The 12,967-nt window shown below is 49.1% G+C and overlaps 1 protein-coding gene across 5 annotated transcripts in view; it reads left to right on the forward strand.

Moving 5' to 3' along the window:
* Positions 1-233: 233 nt before the first annotated feature.
* The window catches only part of FAM135B (family with sequence similarity 135 member B), a 388,356-nt gene continuing 375,622 nt past the window's right edge, over positions 234-12,967 (forward strand). For all 5 annotated transcript variants that reach the window (XM_075920076.1, XM_075920075.1, XM_075920080.1 and 2 more), the window contains exon 1: positions 234-459. The gene's annotated coding sequence lies outside the window, so the exon portion shown is untranslated. The remainder of the gene's footprint in view (positions 460-12,967) is intronic.

Genomic DNA, 12,967 nt, shown 5'->3' on the forward strand with positions numbered 1-12,967 from the left:
GGGCAGGAAATGCCTGAGGGAGCCTCCCATGAAGCAGACTCCGGTGCTCGGGGATTGTTCGTGCTCCTCTGACTGGCACCAGCCAGTATGGCCCGACGTGCAGGGGGCTGTGACAGGGCGCCTGCCCTGCACTGGGCCTTTAAGCCCCAGGCTCAGGCCCCGAGCCTGAGGGAAGCTGGAAGACCAGCTGAGATGGTTAGGCTAATGAGCCCAGCTGCCAGCTATAAAAGGAGAGGCCCAGTTGCTGGAAGAGGAGGGCCGGGCTGACTACAGAGGCAGCAAGAGCTCCTAGGAGGGGTACAGCTGCAGGAGACGGACTGGAGAGGGAAACTCTCCCTCAGCAGTTGCCGGGGACGCCAGGAGAGGCCTGGAGGAAGGCAGAGGCGAGTTGGTGTCACCTGGAGACTCCCTGCCGAGGGGACGCCGGCCTGGAGATCGCAGCCAGCAGGGCAAGGCCAGGTAGGAAGTGGCCCAGGGCAGGAGTGGGAGGCGCCCCTCTTGGCCCGAGAGCCTCGGTGGGTTTCGGCTAGCTAGCCCCACCGAGGGAGTGACCCTATACCCGGTCGCTCACAGGGCCCTGGGCCGGGACCCGGTGGAGTAGGGTGGGCCCGGGTCCCCCTACCGGGGGGGTGCCCAGCTACGACGAGAATCTGTGTGTGGACTCGGCCTGTTTAAAGGGCCAGTATAAACTGCTGTGAAGCCGATGATGAGCAACCCATACAGACTGTAACTCGCCCTGAGATGGGCCATGTGAAGACAGTCAGGGGGCACTGAGGCTACTGGGGGGCGTGCGCCCCCTGACAGGGGCGCACCATGGGCTTTGAGAACAGGAGCGGCGCTGGAGCGCTATGGCCCTGGTGGGCGAGCTGCTCCCCCCCAGGCTGCGCGGGGCAGGCTGCACAGAGCGACCTGGGGCCAGGCAAGGGGCGGGCCAGGTCACTGCAGCCAGGGACCACGCTGCGAGCCAGGTGCCTTTGGTCATCTCACTGACTGCCTTGCCGGTCGGAGGGAGCACCCTTGGCCAAGGAGTTTGCAGGAGTGTGTGTGTGTGGGGGGGGGGGGGGTGCACATTGGCAAATGGGGGGGGTGACTCGCTCCCCCTTTTCTCTGCCTTAGTGCTGGGTGCAGAGGGAGGGGAGAGCTGCAGCCTTGATGGGGCTGGGCAGAAGGAAGGTCCTGCATGATTCAAGCAGAGGCGCCTAGGCTGGGGGGAGGGGAGAGCTACTTTGCAGCCCCATCTGGTTAGTCTGACGCTGAGGAGCCACTGGAGGGGGCCTCACCTGCCCTGGCTCAGAGATTTGGAGTGGGGGAGGGGGGAAGGTGTCCCTGGCCTTGCCCTTTGTTTCCTGACTCTGTCCGTGCGCATCCCCAGGGGGACCCATGCGACTTTCACCCCTCCCCCAGTGCGCTCCGATGTTTCCGCGCATGCTGAGGGGAGGGGATACAAAGGTTTGGCGGGGAGAGGGAAAAGAGACGGAGTTTGGTCAGAGGGGGTAGGTGGGAGAGGGGAGTGGACTGGATTGGGTGGGGGCGGGGATCGGGTTTGGCTGGGAGGGAAGAGATGGCACAAGGTGGATTAGGAGGGGGGACAGAAGGGAGGGGAGACTGGGTCCGGTCACTGAGGGGTCGGGTTTGCCTGGGAGGGGAGAGAAGGTGGAAACTGGATTTGGAGAGTGGGTGGGGGTGGTTGGGATGTGTGGAGGGGAGACAGGAGGTAGGCTGGGTTTGACTGGAGAGTGTGGTGGAAGTCAAAGAGCCGCAAAGTGAAAGGGGCGCTTTCCTCAGTGCCTGTCCTGCAGCAGTGGGACAAGGGGGATGGGGAGGGTCGGCCAAATTTTTTTTTTGCTTGGGGCGGTAAAAAACCTAGAGCCGGCTCTGCCTGGGACCTCTGGAGTTGAGTGCATGAGCCAGTCTACACTTGGAGCTAAAAGCCAGCTGGTTCTCAGCTAAATCTGTAGAGATCACTCGTTATTCTCACTGTACATGGTCTAAGTGCTGCTACATGGGACAGTGAACCACAGCCAGTAGGAGTTTGGGTTACAGATGATCTGCAGCAATACTGAGCTGCAGCCGTCCTCACTTTTCCCTGGCATGCTCTTCCCATGGTGGGTGAGGAGAAATGCCCATGGTGAGCTGATTGTATCACTTCCATGAGGAGGATGAAAACACGGTGGTGCCCCCGGAACCTACACTGCCCAATGTGGTTACTGCATGTTGACTGAGCTGACTCCCGTGTGGAGATATTTGCCTGAGCCTTATCCGAGCTAGCCGAACTTCAGGGGTCTGTAGAAGTGAATTGGGAGTCTCTCAAGAGTTTGACAAGGAGCTTTGAAGAGGTTTGGCGGATTTGCTGCTCAGGTGCTCCCACAAGCCAGCCTTGCAGAAGTGTCTGTGCTTGTAGATGTGTGGGGTCTCAGCTCTTCGGTTCCTCAGAGTCAGCTTTTCGACAGTATTTTGCTATTTCCTCCTCCAATCCCAGCTGAAGTCAATGGAGCTACGTCAATTTACAGCCAATGAGGTGGCTGCCCGCTGTGTTTCATATGATATTAAATGGGCCTGATCATCTTCTCCTTACAGGAGTGTGTATCCTCAGAGGCTCCATGAAAGCCAATGAGGTGAGAGGAGAATTGGGCACCATGTCTGTGCTGCCTTGGTTGAGTGTATAATGTGTGCATTATAATACTGCACATTCCTCTATGGTCACATCTGGGATGAGATGAAAACTTTTCATGCGGGAACCAAGCCACCAGGCCTGCTCTGGGTCCATGATGCCAAATTCGCCTGCATGGCCACGTATTTGCATGCCTTCATTTTTTTTCAGTGGCCATCTTCCACCAGCTTGGGTCTGATTTTTTTTTCCAGAGGTTGCAAACACCAACAGTTCCCATTGGCTTCAATGAAAGCTCTGTTGCCTGGTGCAAAGGGCTGGACAAGGCTGTGTCCCTACTTTTCAGTTAATGCTGACACTAGCAGTAGGAGGGAGATAAGTTTCTGGCTAACCCAGGTGTCATAACCAGGAGAGCTGGCCAACACCTAGGGACTAAAGGGTGAACTGTGTCTCCTGTGCTTAGCCAGGTATCTGGTCAGCCAATAGTAATGCAGGTAGGGATTTCAAACTAGGACAAAGGAATCTTTTCCCTCCATTGTCTGAGTCAGAGTGGTTTATTTCAGGTAACAGGGAGATGGGAAGGCCCATCTCTTTCCAAGAAAAGACCTCTTATAATGTATAAGTAGGGCAAAGTTTAGTTAGCCCGTCAGGTTTTATTATTTTCTGGTTTGAGGATTTGGAACTGATGTCTGTGCTGTTAAAACTGTTTTTTCTCTCTTTTGTAATGAAGCTTTCTAACCCAGGGAATTTTCTGAGTATATCAATTGGTGGCTCTTACGTCAAGCCACCTCAATTATGCTTGCAACGGTAGTTTTGTTTTAATAATAAGTTTGTTTTCTTTTTCTAATTAACTGGTATTGGTTAATTTCTGTGTCCTGGAAGGTCTATCTGACTGAGGGGCCAGCTATCACAGACTGCAGCTTGTTTTCATCTTTTCTCTCTTTTCAAGCTCTTTTGGGGAAGAACCCTCTGTGTGTGGGTTCAAAAGCACTTGATGGTGTCAGTGGATTACCCAAAGTCTGGGTATTAGGATTCTGGGGGGAAGTTTTTGTAGAGACAATGTTTTGGGGTTCTCTTGCGGGCCCCCGCTTCTGCATTTGTTGTGCCAGAGTGGGGAACAGCCTTGACACCAGATCTGGGTTGCACTGAGGTCTGCTGACAGGAGCGGGGATGAAGGGGCAAAGGGGACAGTTGCCCTGGGATCCAGTGATTCAAAAGGGCCCGGAGCTCCAGGCTGCCACAGCTAAATTGTCACTAGGATGCCAGGTGGTATGCTCTGGGCAGCTCTGAGGGCTGGGCGGGGGGATGCTGCTGGTGGCATTGTGGGCTGGCTGCTCCCAGCCCCCCCCCTCTGCCTGCTGTCCTGCCCCTTCCAGGAGCATGGTTCCAGCCTCCTCCCCCAGACACATACTTTGCCCAGGGGCTGGCAAGTCTATCATACCCTTGTGTCCATGGCTGTATATGCAGGAGCTCCTTGCACTTTGATCCCTGTCAGGCCTGTACGTGGGTGGCCAATCCTGTGTTCAGATTTTACTTTGGAGAGCGGCGACGTGAATTCCAAAGGCGTATTGCAGCGTTCTGTGGCACTGCAGGTGCTCAGTACCTCTAAAAACCCTCTTGGCTGCATGAGAAGCCAGGCTGTCATAAATGCCTATTAATTATTTTAACCAATTTCCTTTCCTGCAGCTAGCGAAGCCACAATAAATCTTCTCTGGGAATGTCAGGGCATGCACTTAGGAAATACGATCATAATGAAGCAGATAGGAGCTTTTAAGAAATGACAGCAACGCAACTTCTTGTGGCTTTTCACTTGGCTCTTCCTGGACTTCTCTAAATGCAACACATTAGCCAAATTGCATGCAGCCTGTGCTCATAATAAGGGCAGGGGGAACGGCAAAAAGTTCTCAAGGCCAGTTGGAATATTTTCCATGATTCCTGTAAAATGCTCTGTAAGTTTGTTCAAACCCTCTCTGTACCCAGACATCGTGATAATCCTAGTTACAGTAGACTTCCGATAATCTGGCACCTTTTGGACCTAGGTGGTGCCAGATTATCAGATTTGCTGGAGAATCAGGAGGTGCGATACAGCTGTACGGCTTAACAGCTGACCAGGACATGATCTCCTTCCTTCTCCCCTCCCCTTTCCTCTTCGCATCTCCTCCATGCTGTAACCTGATCCTCCTCTCCTTTCCCCTTTGCTGAAGCAAAATGCTCTTCTCCATACTGTAACAGGATCCACTCCCTCCCTCCTTCCCCCAACCCTATGCTCCCTCTGGTTGCAGCCAGTGCCTGTGCTAAGCAGCAGGCTTTTTAATCAGCTGGTTAGGAGCGCTTGGCATTTTGATGCCGGAGTATCAGGAGTGCCGAACAGCTGGATGCCGGACTATCAGAGTTTTACTACTATGTTTGCTTCTGGAAGGTAGATTCCCCACAGTGCATTAACAGGGATTTACAGCCCTGGTGTCTACATGGAACTCGGCTCTGAAATACATCTGAAGGAAGAGTAGCCTAGAATATGAACTCTTGTGTAGGTGTATTTTTATTGTCTGGAAAGTTTTGGGATTGTTACCTATTTTTCCCCCCATCACTTCTCTTCCCATAGCCACTGACAATAGCAGCAAACAATAAGACAGAGAACAAAACCTGTGGTGGTTTTTCACCAGAGGCTCTCCATGCTCTTTGTAAACAGTAATTAATTGGGTCTCATGGCCCTACTTTGCATTTGGCTAATTAGACTCTCTGCACAGGTCATTTTGACAGATATGTGTATGCCCATTACATTTACCTTGCAAGTTTTCCTTCCTACTCCTTCCTTTTAGAGAGTCATTTGCCTTCTAGTCGGCAGTGGTTCATTTTAGAGATTAGCAGGAGGAAGGAAGAAGAGGGGTTAGTTCAAAAATAAGGGGGATGCTTGTTAGTCTCTGGTGCAAATATACCCCTGAAAATTTCCCAATAAGGTAATAAGCAGCAAGTTTTTGTTGTAATACAGCTATGAAGCAGGTTAACTCTCTCCCCACCTTTGTATAGATGGGGAAACTGAGGTACGGAGGTTCAGACCAGGACAAGAGAAGGATTCAGTTTCACAGGCAGGATTCTCCATTTCTCTAATGTCTATACATTTCCCATCATTGCACTATCCAAGTATCTCATGTCTGTTGTTAGTGTGTGTGTCCCCACAACCCTCTAATGCTTCAGGGCAGGGCTGTTTATCTCCGTTTTATAGACAGGACATTGAAGCATAGGGTGGATAAAGTGACTTCCCCAAGCTTTCTCAAGAAGACTTTTGGGTGAGCTGGGATTTGAAAGAAGGTCTCTTGAGCACCCTGTCTACAAGCCTGTCCTTCAAACAAGGCTGCAAAAGAGCTGCTGGGAATGTTTAGAAACACATTCTGAGTGGCTCCGTAGGGGCTGAGAAGCTTGTGACGCTTTTGTATTTTTATGTCTCATTTTGAAAGCAAATTGTTTTGCGAGATGAAACTTGGGGGTACACAAGATGGATGTGACTCCTTCAAGGGGTATAGTAGTCTGGGTAGGCTGAGAGTGTCCTAGAGAATAAGTTCCCAAAGCGGCTGTTTTGTACTGGCCTGCAACCCAAGTGAACTACCAAAGGAGGCTGAGTAAGGCTTCCAGGATCTGTCCCATAGAGAAGACACTCTCGGGGGGGCTAGAATTGTGTGTCAAATGGGTAAACAGAGCCAGAATGAATCTGTGTAAGTACTCTCACAGGAACAGCAGTGAGAAGGAATCCAGACCCTTGGTTCTGTGTTCTCACCATTGGATCATGTTCCCACAACCCTTCCTGTTCAAGGCTGGGTATGAGTCAACAGGGCGCCCTTGTAACCAAGAAGGCTAATGGCATATTAGGGTGCATTAGGAGGAGCATTGCCAGCAGATCTAGAGAAGTTGTTATTCCCCTTTATTTGGCACTGATGAGGCAACACCTGGAATATTGCATCCAGTTCTAGGCCCCCCACTACAGAAAGGATGTGGATGCATTGGATAGGGTCCAGTGGAAGACAACCAAAATGCTTAGGGGGCCAGAGCACATGACCTATGAGGAGATGCTGAGGGATGTGGGCTTATTTAGTCTGCAGAAGAGAAAAGTGAGCAGGGATTTGATAGCAACCTTCAGCTTCCTGAAGGGAGGTTCCAAAGAGGATGGAGAGAGGCTATTCTCAGTAGTGACGGATGGCAAAGCAAAGAGCAATGATCTTAAGTTACAGTGGGGGAGGTCTAGGTTGGATAGTAGGAAAAACTATTTCACTAGGGATGTGATGAAGCACTGGAATGGGTTACCTAAGGAGGTGGTGGAATCTCCATCCCTAGAGGTTTTTAAGTCTTGGCTTGACAAAGCCCTGGCTGGGTTGATTTAGGTGGGGTTGGTCCTGCTTTGGGCAGGGGGCTGGACTCGATGACCTCCTGAGGTCTCTTCCAGCCCTAGAGTTCTATGATTCTATAAGGCCCTTGGTAACACTTTCCCTCCCTACTCTGTCTTCGCCTTTTTGGACCTGAATGTGTTTGCTAAAATATTCTCATATCAGGGTTTTAAACAAATCCTAGCCTAGACTAGGCCTTTCTCTTGCTACTCCGTTTCGACAGTGATGCAAGACTCAATTTATCCACTGACCATTCCTGCATTTTTCATTCATGATGCCCTTCACACTCAGAATACCCCTGTCCGAGGGGGACCACGAGGCCACTGTCCTGTCTAATTGTGGATCAAGACCGAGGAGTTTCTCTGTGCTGCTTTGCCTGCTGCCAGTTTATTTGTACTTGATGAATACACTGATGGGCTTTTCCCCTCAGGTAACTAATGCTTCTGTCTCACTAGGAGAGTGATAACCATAAAGTAGCTCAACAAAGCGTGCTCTGGGGTCAGCAGAGGGAGTGATCATAAATGGGGAAGAGCGTTTTCTCTCTGAGGAAAATGACATACCCCTGTGCGTGTATGCAGCCTTCCAGACTCTGGTACGCACGTCAGCCCTGTCCCAAAGCGAGAGACATTGGACTCCTGAGGCCACTATTATTTAGTAGCGGTAAGCCTGTGTCCTGGCTGGGCAGGATGATATACAACATGAGTGAAGACACAGTCCCCTCAGAGGAGTTGTTACAAAGAAGACGGGATGTCAGGGTTGATAAGAACACTGGCGCTGGAACAATTTATGTGGTGGTGGGTGCTGTGCTCCCCCTTTTTTGCCCCCTCTATTCCCCTCACTGGTCCAGTCTGGGGCCACAGCTGGAGCATCTGGCTCCTGGCCCGGACCTGGGGATCCACAAGTACCAGGGCCAGCATTCAGGACCTTGGGCAGCAGCTATTTTCCTCCCTTGCCTTCTATTATGTCTGCATCAACTCCTAGATTTTTTGTGTCCCTGTCACACCCCTTTTCCACTATATGCCCAAGGCATTTGGCCATAATGCCCAAGTTCCTGCAGCTGGAGTGGAGCTGTCACTGTACAGCTTCCTCTCCCCACAGACCCATGAGATCCACCTCCTGTGTACGCCAGGCAGGGATGCGTTTGCTGTATAGAGCCAGCATGCACAGCAGGGTGCTGCATTCCATGCCAATCCAACAGGAACAACAACTTCAAAACTTCCCAGGACCTTAAAAGGGACGGGAAATTCACCTCTGTACCTGGCTACAGGGCAGTGGAGTTGAAAACGGTGAACAGAGTGGTCCCGATGGGCATTGTGGGACACCACCTGGAGGCCTCTTACAGTGGCATAAGTAACACAGTGTCTCTGATATGACACCACCTTATCTACATTGCAAACCAGTCCATGCCCTTGCCCAGGTGGTTTTATGAGTTTTATGTAGCAGGCAAGATAAAGAGCTGGAAGCAACAATGCAGTATGCACCTCTCCCTAGTTAGAGCAGTGTGTTCTGCCTTATGTTGAGTTAACTCTGTAGTGCGGAGGTGCCTTTCGCAGAGTGGTATGTTCAGTGACGGCAGGTCTGGCCGGCCTGTTAAAACAAAGTTTGGTCCTCGCAAACTCTCTTGAACATCTATTGCTCGTTGATATAAGTCCCTTTCTTTTTCTACATTGCAGTCCCCTGACATGGAGTCCCCCCCCCCACTTGGACCAGAGCCAAAATCCTCCCCACAGAGGACAAAGCACGAATTTGAACAATAAGAGCTTAATCATTTCTTGTAGCCATCTGCCTTTGGGATGTGAATAGAAATGGGGGGCGATGCTGCCTGTGTACTGCCTGGGAGATTTAACAAATCCCGCTGTGATACAACATCTGAAGCCAGAACTTGTCAGCAATTCCCCTGCAACACAGCACATCAAAGAGCGGGAGAACAAAAGACATCCACAGCCAAAAGGAGAAACCACCTGGAATTTCAGCTGAACAATTCTGTTTCAGCTCCAGGTTTGAATTCAATTCTGCTTCATTCCAGCAGCCCCTGCTGGCATCCAGAGACTTGGAGAGGAGACATGACCCAGTGGCTAGTGCAGTAGGCTGGTACTCACAAACGTTGGGATCCTAAGCTTTGCCACAGGCTTCTTGCATGAGGTTTGGCAGGTCGTTTCAAGTAGGTTCGTACCACAAAAATCCCTGGGCCAGTGAGCCTGGCACTAGCTTGTGTCATGGGGCTAAAAATCCAAGTGTAGACATTCTCTCTTGGGTGGGAGCCTGGGTGAGGGGTGGGTGTCTCAGCTCAGACTGTAGCCTGAGGGGTGATGTTTCTGCTGCCATTCTGAAACACATAGTATGAGCCCAAAACAGATGACCCTTTTCTGCAACTTGCTGCTGCTTTTCTCTTCTTGTTGCTATGTAAATGTACCTATAGTCTCTCACTGCTTCAGTTCCTCATCCTCAAAGGGGGATAATAGCTCTTCTCTTCCTCATAAGGGTGTGGTGAGAATGGTGCTCAGATACAACACTCATTAGGCCAGTTTAAGTGCTTAAGATAGATTCCATTATTGCCTTTTTCTAGGGCGTAAGACCAGTTGTTATGATTTAATATTTTCTTATTTTCTTTTTATTTATTTTATACTTAGACTCTTTCATCAAAGAATTTTAAAGGAATTTATGGATACTTGGGGCCACATTGTAGAACCCTTGTGATACCAGAGCTAGGGGAAAAAAACATTTTGAGAGAAGAGTGTAGGGTATGAAAAGCCAAATATTTTTACTCAATTTCATTTCATGAAAGAACCAAACCCACAACAACTTTCTGGTTTTTTTTGGTTGTTGTTTTAAGAGAGAGAAATGTTGGGTTTTGCTTTTGAAGCCAGAACATGTTTACTGGAAACCATTATTTTAGTTAACAGTAGATTTCCATGAAAACATGAAATATTGACATAGGACATTTCTAAGAAAAACAACCAACAAAACCTGAGAATTTTTTGATAAGTCATTAGCACCTTTTGACAAGCTCTAGTAAGCACCATATTTAGGAGGTAGCCTTCTTAATGGAAATCCTCAGAGTAAAACTATGTGGTAAGATTTCTACCCTTGTTGTTGATGTACGTTTGGTTCTGGGAATACAAAGGCCTTTTGTGCAAAAGCCTCTTGCACAAAAACAGAACCTCATTCATTATGCAAATGAGGCACGGCGATATTCCATGCTTTGCCTCATTTGTATTTTTTGCGAAAGAGGGGGCAATCTAGACATAGCACATGGATTTATGGAATCACATGGCAAGTCTGTGGCAGAGCCAGGGAATAGAAATCAGAAATTCTCACTCCTAGTCCTCTATGCTAACCACAGAATTGAAACCATCTCTTTAGCCTTCCAGCCAAGAAGGTGATTACCCTGCCAAAACGGGTTAAGAAATTGAGGTTTAAGCTGAGCTGTGGGCTCACTTTTCTACCAAGTGAAATGATGACTTTAGCTCCCCAGATTTCAGGATTGCTATTTTTTATTGATGCAAAAACAAAATGCAATTTGGTTTAAGTTTGACTTCTGAAGCCTAAACAGATTTGTCTTCAGTGCGAATGAGAGTGCAGCTTTTGAGGGGAGCCCACTAGCATGCAAAAACGCACACAGCCAAATGTTTATCATAACTAACAGCAGAAAACCTGTCAGAATGTCACACCAGTAAATCCTAAACTTACTACATCACTGTCCTAACCTACTACAGGCCACAGGTTCGAAAGTCCTTTCAGGGCTCTGATCCTGCAAATCTCTGAGTGTCTCCTATGACTCCTGTAGCTAAAAGTAATTTGTTACTCAGAAAGTGGTCCTGAGCACCTCACAGGTCTGGAGCTCAGATCAGTAATGGATGGATTTGGAGGAAGCAAAGTCTCTGATTCTCTCCTTCTCCTAGTAGCTGGAACTGGGTTGCAATGCCATTGGGAGCAGCGTGTGCTGTTGTCATCTGTACTGCAGCTAGTCTGTAGGCTGGTGATTCTCAAAGTGGTCTGCAGACCCACTCTGAGAGCTGCTAACTGGCCGCTCTGGTTTTCATTGGCTCCAGTTCACTGCTTCCCGAGATTCCCCTTGGCTGCGAACAGTGAACTGGAACCAATGGGAATCATGAGGCTTCGTGGCTGAGGAACTGGTAAATAAACAAACTGGAGTGGCCTGTTAGCAGCTTCCTCAGAGTGGGTCCACGGACCACTTTGAGAGACACTGCTGTAGGCACCGGAAGGATTCCAGGCCAAGGTTTGTAAATGATTATAGGTTGAAACTCTCTAATCTGGGACTCTGTGGTCTTACAACATCCATGGTCCAGCAGGATCACAGATGTTCTTGGACCCCAGAGTGTAGTAGGTTGGGAGTCCGGCAGCAGGAAAGCCAGCAGCTGGGAGCCCTGCTGGTCCAATGGCAGGAGCCCTGATGGGGCAAGAAGCCCAGCTGGGTCAGTGGCATCATGGCTGGTGTCTGGGAGCCCTGTTGGGCCAGGAAGGGAGGTTGGGAACAACGGCTGGTGTCCAGCAGCGGAGCCTGAGGCCAGCAACAGGGGGGCCAGCATAGACTTCCCCTGCTCTGGAAAACGTCCTCATTCAGAACCAGTCAGGTCCTGAGGATGCTGGACTAGGGAGGTTCAACCTGTAATAACTTTGGTTGCCCAGCTTGAATCTCCCTAAAGCAGCCTAATGTTAGGAACTACCGAGTGCACACACCCCTGTGAAAATTGGGCACAGAAAAATGGTGGCACTCGTAATCACCAATCACTCACTTAAAATATTGGCCTTAGTCTATATAGGAGTGCAATGGGGCTTATATAGAACAAAAGCCTCGTGCTGTCTCTCAGAGCAGGATGGTGTTTCACCCTGAAACAAGAACAAAAAAGCACTAATATGCAGTGGTGAGGGACTGAGTCTTTGCCTTTCTCCCAGTCCCTCTATTTTAATTTATTTTTGACCATTTGGCCTTCCTCACTGGTTCCTTTTCTGCCAGGATCCAGTGGCACAATAAATACAGCCATTCCAAAGGCAAACACCAACGGGGTGTTGATTTATTTTCAGGAACTGCCTTGCTGTTTTCCCCTCAAGATTTATTCTGTAGAGATGACATTGTTGTCCTGTGTCATTGATGTTCTTCTCTTCCATTGACATGGTCTGTTAATTAGAGAAGGAAGATGAAATAAAAGCCAAGTGGGGATCGATAAATCTTGATGAAACGACGCATTTTTTTCTCTCTCACAGATTTTATCACAGTCATTCCAGCAAAAACAAACCAAAGCTTTTTTCTTTTTTCTACCCACTTTTCACTACTACAGGTTGAACCTCTCTAGCCTATCACCCTTGGGACCTGACTAGTTTTGAACCAGAGAATTTTCCAGACCGCAGGAGGTCAGTATGGCCTGGCAACATTACCAACACGTCCACTGCTTACTGGGCTGTTAGAGGACATGCAGGGGTAAATTAGAGCTAAACAGCACAGAACATTGAGAGTCGGACTGGTGGCTATAAACAAACTTTATGGGACCATGGGAAACTTGGCCATACCTGTGAAAAGTGGGCATTCAGCTAATTAAAATCATTCTGGACCAAGGATGTTTCCGGACCAGAGAGTTCTGAACTAGAGAGATTCAACCTGCATAGTTTTTTGTTTGCTTTGAAAAACTATATCTAATTTTAAGCCAGCACGGTCACGTATGCAGATATGTGGGCTGTGGAGTTTTATGTCCATCCTGCTAAAAGATTCTGGGAGCTATTATGTATTGCCTGTTGTTGTTGCTGTTTTTTATTCATACTTATTGAGATGAAAACCGTTGGTTTCCAGGAATACCTTTGTTATAGATCTCAAAACCCAGGGATAACAATGACTGAACTAACCCCACCATGGAGCTGAGGTTGTGCCTCTAACTTGCTATGGGAGCCAATTGTGCTTTTGAGAGGCAGCCTTGAGCTTCCTTTCAGAGCTCCTTGGAACGTGGCAGAAACCTGCCTGCTGCTTAAA

The sequence above is a fragment of the Pelodiscus sinensis genome, chromosome 2 (genome assembly GCF_049634645.1).
Source record: "Pelodiscus sinensis isolate JC-2024 chromosome 2, ASM4963464v1, whole genome shotgun sequence".
Lineage (NCBI taxonomy): Eukaryota > Metazoa > Chordata > Testudines > Trionychidae > Pelodiscus > Pelodiscus sinensis.